The 11,608-nt window shown below is 38.3% G+C and overlaps 1 pseudogene; it reads right to left on the bottom strand.

Moving 5' to 3' along the window:
* Positions 1 to 8,267: 8,267 nt before the first annotated feature.
* Positions 8,268 to 11,608, bottom strand: part of LOC103588195 — a 4,604-nt pseudogene continuing 1,263 nt past the window's right edge.

Raw genomic sequence — 11,608 nt, 5'->3', positions numbered from 1 at the left:
ACAAGCAGAAGAGATAGTTTCTGACCTTGAAGATGGGCCGTTTGAAATAACATAGGCAGACAAAAAAAAAGCAAAAAGAATATAAAACATTGAAGAAAATCTAAGAGAGATAAGAGACAACCTTAAGCTCTCAAATATCTGAATCATGGGTATTCCCGAAGGGGAGGAAAAAGGAAATGGCATTGAAAACATATTCAACAAAATAATGGCAGAAAACTTCACAGGTATAGGGAAAGACACAGATCTTCAGATTCAGGAGGCTCAAAGATCCCCACACATATTCAACCCAAAAAGGTCCTCTCCAAGACATGTTATACTCAAATTGGCAAAACTCAAAGACAAAGAGAGAATCTTAAAAGCTGAAAGAGAGAAGTGGCAAGTCACCTATAAGGGAACCCCAATCAGAGTAACATCAGACTTTTCATCAGAAACCCTAAAAGCCAGAAAAGAAGGGCATGCTATACTCAAAATACTAAAAGACAAAGATTGCCAGCCAAGAATACTTTACCCAACAAGGCTATCTTTCCAAAATGAAGGATAAATAGTATATTTCTCAGACAAACAAAACCTGTGGGAGTTCACTACCACATGACCACCCTTACAAGAAATTCTCAAGGGAGTACTGGGTTTGGTACCTGAAAAACAACCACCACTGCCATAAATATTCAAGAAAAAACAAAACCCACTAGTAAAATAAAAATTCTAACAATAAAGAGAAAAAAGTTTATCTACCACCCCAAGAAACCAACAAATACAGAAGACAAACAGTAAATCAGAAAGAAAGGAACAAAAGATACTTAAGACATCCAAACAAAGATCAGTAAAATGCTAGGAGTAAATCAACATCTTTCAGTAACAGCTCTTAATGTAAAAGGATTAAATTCCCCACTCAAAAGACACAGACTGACTGACTGGATTAGAAAGGTGGACCCAACTATATGCTGCCTTCAAGAGACTCACCTCACTGGTAAAGACACACATAGACTAAGAGTAAAAAGATGGAAAAACATATACCATGCAAATAGAAATGGAAAAAGAGCTGGTGTAGCTATTCTCATATCAGATAAAATAGACTTTAAACCAAAAAACATAAAAAGAGATAAAGAAGGCCACTATATAATGATAAAAGGATTTATCCATCAAGAAGACATAACAATCATATATATATATATATATACACATATATATATGCACCCAATGTCAGAGCAGCCAGATTTATAAAACAAACACTATTAGAACTAAAGAATGAGATAGACACTAGTACCGTAACAGGAGGGGACCTGAACACCCCACTCTTAATATTGGATAGATCATCTAGGCAAAGAATCAGCAGACAAACACAAGATCTAAACAACACTCTAGAACAATTGGACTTGGCAGATATCTACAGAACATTCAATCCAACAACCTCAGAATATTCATTCTTCTCATCACCACCTGGAACATTCTCCAGGATAGACCACATGTTAGGTCACAAACCAAGTCTCAAAAAATTCAAAAGAATTGGAATTATTCCATGTATTTTTTTCAGATCACAATGGATTAAAATTAGAAATCAATAACAAATGAAACTCTGGAAACTATACAAACACATGGAAATTAAACAGCATTCTACTTAATGGCATATGGGTCCAAGAAGAAATCAAACAGGAAATCAAAAATTTCTTGGAACTAATGAAAGTAATGATACATCATACCAAAACCTGTGGGATACTGTAAAAGCAGTACGAAGGGGGAAATTTATCACATTAAATGCTTACTTTAAAAGAATGGAAAGATGGCAGACAACCTAACCCTTCACCTTAAAGAACTAGAAAAACAAGAACAATCCAAACCCAAAGTTAGGAGACAGAGAGAAATAATTAAGATCAGAGCAAAACTTAATGACATAGAAACCCAAAAAATGATACAAAAGATCAATGAAACAAAATGATGGGTTTTTGAAAAGATAAATAAAATTGACAAACCAATAACAAGGCTAACTAAAAAAATAAGAGAAAAGACCTAAATAATAAAAATTAGAAATGATAAAGGTGATATTACAACCAATACCACAGGAATACAAGAAATCATTAGAGCCTACTACAAACAACTATATGCCAAAAATGCCAATGAATTTGAAAATCTGGAGGAAATGGACAAATTTCTGAACACACACAAACTACCAAAACTGAGGCAAGAAGATGTAGAAAATCTGAACCGATCAATAACAATAAAAGAGATTGAAGCTGTTATCAGAAGGCTCCCAACAAAGAAAAGCCCAGGACCAGATGGGTTCACTACCAAATTCTACCAAACCTTCAGAAAGGAATTGATACCAATTCTCTACAAACTATGGCAAAAAATTGAAACAGAGCCCATTCTCCCAACCTCGTTCTATGAGGCAAACATCACCCTGATAACAAAACCAGACAAAGGTACAACAAAAAAAGAAAACTACAGGCCAATATCCTCATTGAATATAGATGCAAAAATCCTCAATAAAATACTGGCTAACAGAATACAGCAACACATACACAAAATTATACACCATGATCAAATAGGATTCACCCCAGGGAGGCAAGGTTGGTTCAACATATGCAAATCAATAAATGTGATACACCACATCAATAAAATCAAAGAAAAGACCATATGATCATCACTATAGACACTGAAAAAGCATTTGACAAAATTCAACATTCATTCATGATAAAGACTCTCTACAAGTTAGGTAGAGACAGACAGTATGTCAACATAATTAAAGCCATATATGATAAGCCCACTGCCAATATCATCCTGAACAAGGAAAAGCTGAAAGCTTTTCCCTTAAGAACAGGAACTAGACAAGGATGCCTACTCTCACCACTCCTATTCAACATAGTGTTGGAAGTACTAGCCAGAGCAGTCAGAGAAGAGAAGGATATTAAGGGCATCCAGGCTGGAAAAGATGATGTCAAACTATCCCTGTTTGGGGATGATATTATCCTATATGTCAAACAGCCTAAAGCCTCTACAAAAAAACTCTTAGTGTTGATAAATGATTTCAGGAAAGTTGCAGGATACAAAATCAACACACAACAACCAGTAGCATTTCTTTTTTTTTTTTTTTTTTCCTTTTTGTCTTTTTTACTGACCGGTAATGGGATTGCAGCCCTCAGTGTTGCGCCCGTACCGGAGACTGGCAATGGGATCGCAACCCTCGGTGTTGCTCCCCCACTGCGCTCAGCCAGTGAGCGGGAACCGGTCTCCACATGGGATCCGAACCCTCAGCGGGAGCGCCGCTGCACTCCCAAGCAGCGCACTCTCCAGTGCGCCACTGGGCCGGCCCAACCAGTAGCATTTCTATACTCCAACAGTGAACATGCAGAAAAAGAAATGAAGAAAGCTAGCCCATTTGCAATAGCCACCAAAAAAAATAATAAAATACTTAGGAATAAAGTCAACCAAGGATGTGAAAAATCTCTATAATGAGAACTACAAACCACTGTTGAGAGAAATTACAGAGGACACAAGAAGTTGGAAAAATATCCCATGCTCTTGGCTTGGAAGAATTAACATTGTGAAAATGTCCATACTATGCAAAGTGACCTACAAATTCCATGCAATCCCCATCAAAATTCCAATGTCATTTTTCTCTGAAATGGAAAAAACTATCCTAATATTTATATGGAATAACAAAAGACCACACATAGCCAAAGCAGTTCTGAGCAAAAACAATAAAGCTGGAGGCATAACACTACCTAACTTTAAACTATACTACAAAGCTATAATAACCAAAACAGCATGATACTGGCATAAAAACAGACACACGGATCAATGGAATAGAATAGAGAATTCAGAAATCAACCCATACACCTACAGCCATTTGATCTTTGACAAAGGCACCAAGTCTACACACTATGGAAAAGACTGCCTCTTCAGCAAATGGTGCTGGGAAAACTGGATATCCATATACAGGAGAATGAAACTAGACCCATACCTCACACCATATACCAAAACCAACTCAAAATGGATTAAAGAATTAAATGTACACCCTGAAACAGTAAAACTCCTTAAAGTAAACATAGTGGAAACACTTTAGGAAGTAGGACTGGACACAGACTTCATGAATACAACCCCAAAAGCACAGGTAACCAAAGAAAAAATAAACAAATGGGATTATATCAAACTAAAATGCTTCTGCACAGCAAAAGAAACAATCAACAGACTGAAAAGACAACCAATAGAGTGGGAGAAAATATTTGCTAAATATACATCTGACAAAGGATTAATATCCAGAATATACAAGGAACTCAAACAACTTTACAGCAAAAGAACAAGTAACCCAATTAAAAAATGGGCAAAGGAGCTGAACAGGCATTTCTCAAAGGAAGATATACAAATAGCCAACAGACACATGAAAAAATGCCCAACATCACTCAGCATTTGGCTTCATAATCATCATGCTGAAAGTATTCCTATACTCCAATGTCTATTGCAGCACTATTTACAATAGCTAAGAGTTGGAACCAGCCCAAATGTCTATCATCAGATGAGTGGATACAGAAAATGTGGTATATCTACACAATGGAATACCTGCTGTACCGTACATCCGCCATCAGATGACTGGATAAGGAAACTGTGGTATGTCCACAAAATGGAATACTACTTTGCTTTAAAAAAGAATGAAATACCACCATTTTCAGCAACACGGATGGGCTTAGAAAAAATTATATTAAGTGAAATAAGTAAGGCACAGAAGGACAAATACCACATATTCTCACTTATTTGTGGGAGCTAGAAATAAATAAATAAATACACAAACAAATAGGGGTGGGCAGGGAAGAAGACACAACAATCACAATTCCTTAAACTTGTTAAGACAAGTGAACAGATGTGATGTTGATGGGTGGGAGGTGGGAGAGGGAGGAGGGAAGAAGGAATTGGTTAAGGGACATGAAAGTCAACTACACTGTATATTGATAAAATAAAATAAAAATAAATAAGTAAATAAATAAAATAGAAGTATAAAGTTTTTATCTTCATCCACCAGTAAGCATGTTGTTCATCACTGGGACCCTCTGGAACAGAGACCTCCAAAACAGACCTTCATTACATGGAAACATGACAAAGAAGGCTTTACAGATAAATAAAGATGAACTGCATGTCAGAAAAATGAATTAATAAAACAATGATGCTGGAGTAATTGACTAAACACATTAAAATTAGAATTCTATCTCACACCATAATAGAAAAATTAATTCTAGGACATTAAAGACTTAAGTGTGAACAGAAATTTTTTCATTTAAAAATATATATAGGTTAATATCTTAACCCTGTGGTAAGGAAGACTTTCTTAAGCAGGACACAGAAGCACAAATCATAATCAATAGTAATAAATAAACTTGACCCATTAAAATTAAGGTTTTTATCCATCAAAAGATATCTTAAAAGAAAATGTAAAATCAAATATCACACCTAGAAGATATTTTTGCAATTGGTAGAGCATAAACCAGAATACATAAGATATTCTTACAAATCAAAAAAAAAAAGACGAATGATCAATTGATAAATTGGGCAAAAAGAGAAATGCAGATGCCCAATAAATAAGTGAAAATATGCCCAATTTCATCTTCAATCAGGGATATGAACATTAAAACCAGAAAGACGAATGATCAATTGATAAATTGGGCAAAAAGAGAAATGCAGATGCCAAATAAATAAGTGAAAATATGCCCAATTTCATCTTCAATCAGGGATATGAACATTAAAACCAGAGAACATATTACACACATTGGGTTGGCAAAAATTAAAAAGCCTGACTTTAGCAAATATTGATGAATATAATGAACAACAATAAACAGTTGGCATAAGATAAATTGGTTCAAAATTTTGGAAAGCAATTTGTCATTATTTTGTAATGCCACTTCTATAATGTGATTCCACTTCTACCTTTATAATTCAGAGCTACTCTTTGTACATTTACACTAGAAGACTTTTTCAACAGCAAAAAAACTGGAAGCAAGGCAAAATCCATTGACAAAGGAATGAATAAATGTGGTATAGTTATACAATGATCTACTATTTGTGAAAATGAATGTATTACTTCTCCATGCAATATCAAGGATGAACCCTCAAACATAGTGATGAATAATGTAAGGTAAAATCCAAATCAAAAGAGAAAAAATTAATTTAATTTTCTGCAAAAGGGGAAAAAGACATCAATCTTCTACTTTCAGAGCTTTTTTTTTTTTTTTTAGAAAACTTCTATGTTCCTTTGAGATGTACATAAATCTTTTTCAAACCTAAATAAACATGTTGGCAGCTTTTCAACCTGGGAATGTGTTTCTCAAAGACATGGGAACCATCTCTTTGAAATGTAATCATGAAGGAAGACACCATACTATACCTCAGTTTCTGTAGGAAGGTTGGAGCCTCACTTAAGTAGGCACCTCACTTCAAAACAACCTTATGTCTTAAAGATATGAGAAGTTTATTTTTCCTTTGGATAATGCCAATTAGCTAACATATATCATGATTCCAATTACCAAGTGAATTTAGGATGAACTCTGACAGATAATGCTGTCAAATCCTCTTACTTGAAGAGTAATTATTGTTCATCATGCGAACATGTATGTAATGGTTTGTATTCATGTAGCTTTATAGATGGGTGAGATTTCTTTGGAATCTCTTTAGCAAATTGCCTGTGATGTGAGTCACATTCTGATTTAATTCTTACTAAATAATAAAAGTGTCTTCTTCCTCTACTACCTTTGTGGAGAGGTTTGATGCGTTGGCAGGTGTATTAGTTAGGGTTCTCCAGAGAAACAAAACCAATTGATTTGAGTGTATACACAGAAAGAGAGATTTATTTTAAGGAATTGGCTCATGTGATTATGAAGGATGACAAGTCCAAAATCTGTAGGTTGAACTGATAGGTTGGAGATGCAGGAAAAGAGCTGGTGTTGCACTTGAAGTCTGAAGGCTTGCAGGCTGGAGACCCAGAAGAGTCAATGTTTCAGTTCAAGTCTGAATGCCAACAGGCAGGGGACCCAGAAAAGAGCCAATATTGCAGTTCAAGAATGAAGGTCATCTGCTGGCAAAATTTAGTCTTACTTGAGGGAGATCAATCTTTTGTTCCATTGAGCCTCTAACTGATTGGATGAGGTACACCTGCTTTATGAGAGGCACTCTGCTTTACTCAAAGTCCACAGTTTAAATTTTAATCTTATCCGAAAACACTTTCCACCAAAGCATCTAGAATAAAATTTGATGACATGTCTAGGCACCCTGTGGTCCAGCCAAGTTGACACATAAAATTTACCATCACCAAATACACCTCTTGTCAACTTGACACCCATACATATCTCCTTAAACCATATTAATCTCCAAATAAAAACATTAACAGGATCATACTTCTTCCTAACATAATACAACCATCCTGTGTGCAACCAAAAATGCACTAACCCTTTCCCCAGAAGAGGATGAAAAATAGTGAAGAAACACTCATGACAATCACAGTCCTCATTTCTGTAACTGCTCACATAGTCATAGCTGGTATTTATAACTACTTTCTTTCATTACTATTCTGTGTTCTCTTTGCCCTCAGCAATCACCTCAGGTGATCACAGTTCTTCACCTGGTGAAGTATCTCAAACTTCCATTCCTGGAGGGTCTGGGCCATTAGCAGTCTTGCCTGCACTGAGTTGTTTTAATTTCCATTGACTTTAATCACAGGGCACAATAATACTAAGAAGTGGTCTAAGGATCCCCTGTATTTTAGACATATTCTTCCTTACATCCATTGTACAGTAGCAGTCCAATTTCCCTTGGTAGTCGGGACTAATCATGCCAGCCATCACAGTCACTTTTTTTTGCCTGTTTATACAGAGGCATGAGGAGCCCAAAATGTTCAAGAGGCAGTTTTAACTTCCAGTTCAACAGAATCATTGCTCTATCTCTTGGCGGAAGCATTTCTCCCCTTGGAACTAAGACCCTTAGAGCAGCAGAGCATAAAACTGTGAAAACAGGAAGCAAAAATTTTGCTAGTGAATAACTAGGAGTAATAGTGGGTGGTGCCAAGAAGCATTTCTCCCCTTGGAACTAAGACCCTTAGAGCAGCAGAGCATAAAATTGTGAAAACAGGAAGCAAAAATTTTGCTAGTGAATAACTAGGAGTAATAGTGGGTGGTGCCACTCCCATTTCCACCTCCTGATTGCTGAACCTGTGAATCCTGGCTATGGGGAGAAATAGCACCATATATTGGATTCTGACTCAAAGTATATTCAGCCTCCTGGAGAACATTGCCTCAGCCCTGAAAGGTATTGTCATCTGGCTGGCTCTGTAACTGAGTCTTCAAAAGACTATTCCACCATTCTATCAACACTGTTACTTCAATATGGTAGGGAACATGGTAAGACCAATGAATTCCATGAGCATTCGCCCATTACCATACTTCATTTGCTGTGAAGTAAGTCCCTTGATCAAAAATCATGCTGTGTTGCAAACCGTGATGGTGGAGAATGCATTCTATAAGTCAACAGGTGCTAGGTTTGGCAGAAGTATCATGTGTGTGGAAGGCAAATACATATCCAGACGGTCTATTCCAGTAAGAACAAAAGGCAGCCTCCTCAGTGATGGAAGAGTCTAATATAATCAACCTGCCCCCAGGTAGCTGGCTGATCACCACAGGGAATGGTGCCATATTGGAAACTCAGTGTTGGTCTCTGCTGCTGGCATATTAGCTATACCAGCAGTAGCTATAATCATATTGGCTTTGGTTAGTGGAAGTGCATGTTGTTGAGCCCAGGCATAACCTCCATCCCTGCCACCATGGCCACTTTGTTCATGAGCCCTTTGGGTGATGACTGAGACAGCTGGGGATAGAGGCTGACAGGTCATCCTATCCACTTGATTATTAAAATGCTCCTCTGCTGAAATCACCCTTTGCTGAACATTCACATGGAACACAAATAGCATGTTTTTTACCCATTTATAGAGGTCTATCTACATACCTCCTCCCCAGACTTATGACCAATTTTCCAACCATGTTTACTCCAAGCCCCTGACCATCCAGATAAACCACTGGTCACAGCCTATTAATCAGTTTATAATTACACATCTGGCCATTTCTTCTTCCAAGCAAAATGAACAATCAGTTGTGCTGCTCAAAGTTGTGCCCACTGGGAGGATTTTCCTTCACCATTGTCCTTCAAGGATGTCCCAGAAAGGTATTGTATTGCTGTAGCTGTCTACTTCTGAGTAGCACCTGTAAATCATACAGAACCATCTGTAAACCAGGCTGAATTTACTTTTCCTCTGTCAGCTCTGTCTGATCATATGGAACTACCCATGAAACCATAGGTGCAGGCTGGAGATAAAAGGAGGTGCAGCAGGAGTAGGGATTGTGGGTATTTGGGGTACTTCTTCATGGAACTTACTGTGCCTTCAGTGCCTACTCAGGCTCGATCACATGTATACCACTTCTGTTTGTTGCTAGGATGCTGATATGCACACCCCAGTTTACAGCTTGATGCATCAGATAACAGCCATTTCATGATGGGCAGCTCCGGTTGTATGGTAACTTGGTAGCCCATGGTGAAGTGACCAGTCTCCACTAAGGCCCAGTAGCAGGCTAAGAGCTGTCTCTCAAAAGGAGAATAGTTATCTGCAGGGAATCGCAGGGCTTTGCTCCTCATAGGGGTTAGCCAAAGGCACCAAACAGCTTCCCCATCAACCACTGACCCCTCGAGTCCCATTGGATCTGCTGGACTATATGGTCCAAGTAGCAGAGCAGCTTGCTCTGGACCTGTTGCAGAGACATCTCTTTTTATGGGCCCCACGCAGTATGTTGCTTTCAAAATCCAAAGAGTCCTAATAGGCATTGAGCCTCTTTTTTGGTTGTAGGAGGGGCCAGATGCAATACTTTATATTTCTTTTACCTTAAAAGAAATATCTTGACACAACCTAAACAACTGAACTCTTAGAAACTTCAATAAGGTAGAAGCCCCCTGATTTTAGCCTGATTTATTTTCCACCCTTTCACATGCAAATATCTTACCCATAAGTCTAGTAGAGTCCTTCCTACTTCTTGTTCACTAGGATCAACCAGCATAATGTGACCACTGTAACGGAGCACTGTGATATCTTACAGAAGGAAAAGACTATCAAGATCCCAGCTAATTAAATGATGACATAGGGATGAAGAGTTGATATACCCCTGAGGTAGGACAGTGAAAATGTGTTGCCGGCCTTGCCACCTGAAGGTCAACTCTTTCTGATGGACTTTATGGACAGATGTGGAGGAAAAGGCATTTGCCATATCAATAGCTACATACCAGGTACCAGGGGATATGTTAGTGTGCTCAAGCAACAAAACCACATCATCTGGTATAGCAGCTGCAATTAGAGTCACCACCTGGTTAAGTTTACAATAATCCACTCTCATTCTACAAGATCCATCTGTCTTCCGCACAGGCCAAATAACTGAGTTACATAAGAATGCAGTGGGAATCTCCTTCCCTGCATCTTTTGAGTCTTTGATGGTGGCACTAGCCTCTGCACTAACCAGTCCCTCTAGGAATATGGTATTGATTTTGGTTTACTATTTTTCTAGTTTTCTAGACAATTCTAGTTGCTCACACTTGTCTTTTCCCATCATAATAGCCCTCACTCCACAGTTCAGAGAATCAATGTGGGAATTCTGCCAGTTGCTGAGTATGTCTATTCCAATTAAGAATTCCAGAACTGTGGAAATAACCACAGGGCTGGTTCAGAGGGACTCACTGCGCTCACAGACCTGAGCTAAAACTCCACAGATCACTTACTTCCTACTGTGACTAGCAGACCACAGTGACGTTTTGGGTCTCCTGCAATCAGTGTCAGTTCAGAGTCAGTGTCCAGCAGTCACCAAAGGTCTGATTATTTCCTTTTTCCCAGTGCACAGCTGCCCTAGTAAAAGGCCTTAGCCCCTTTGGGGGCAGCTGGGAGAAAGGTTAACAGTATATATTTTTAGCAGCATACCAGGGTGCTTGCTCAAAGGGACTTCATCTCTGCTTCTGGGTCTGTAAACTGGCTCAAGTCCAGCAATTTACTTAGGGGCCATGACTCTGTTTTTATGATTCAGGTATGATTTTTGTTCTCTTGACCTAGAACTTTTCTGCTTATGCGGACCAAGTAAGAATTTAGTAATCTTCCTAGCTATTCCACCTCTAGGAACACAATGCTTAACAGGCTCAAATCCAGCAATTTACTTAGGGGCCATGACTCTGTTTTTATGATGCAGGTATGATTTTTGTTCTCTTGACCTAGAACTTTTCTGCTTATGTGGACCAAGTAAGAATTTAGTAATCTTCCTAGCTATTCCACCTCTAGGAACACAATGCTTAACTGGCCAATACCATAGATGCACATGAATCAGGCTAACTTGATAGCTGCTTTGACTTTGTTGCTAATTACAGTAAACACACTCACACACCCTTAGTGGTTGGCTCCTGCCACCCCAGGATGCAATTAATCCCATTGTATTTAGTTTTCCCAATTCTGTTGCAGCGGTCCCCACTGTAACTACTCTAGGTACTGGCCTACAGGGAACAGTCATTGCAGAGCTCTTCAGGGATGCTGGGCCTCCTCTAACAAATTTATTTCTCA

This window comes from Galeopterus variegatus, unplaced genomic scaffold, assembly GCF_000696425.1.
Source record: "Galeopterus variegatus unplaced genomic scaffold, G_variegatus-3.0.2 Scaffold534, whole genome shotgun sequence".
Classification (NCBI taxonomy): domain Eukaryota; kingdom Metazoa; phylum Chordata; class Mammalia; order Dermoptera; family Cynocephalidae; genus Galeopterus; species Galeopterus variegatus.
This window is presented reverse-complemented; position numbering and strand designations above follow the sequence as displayed.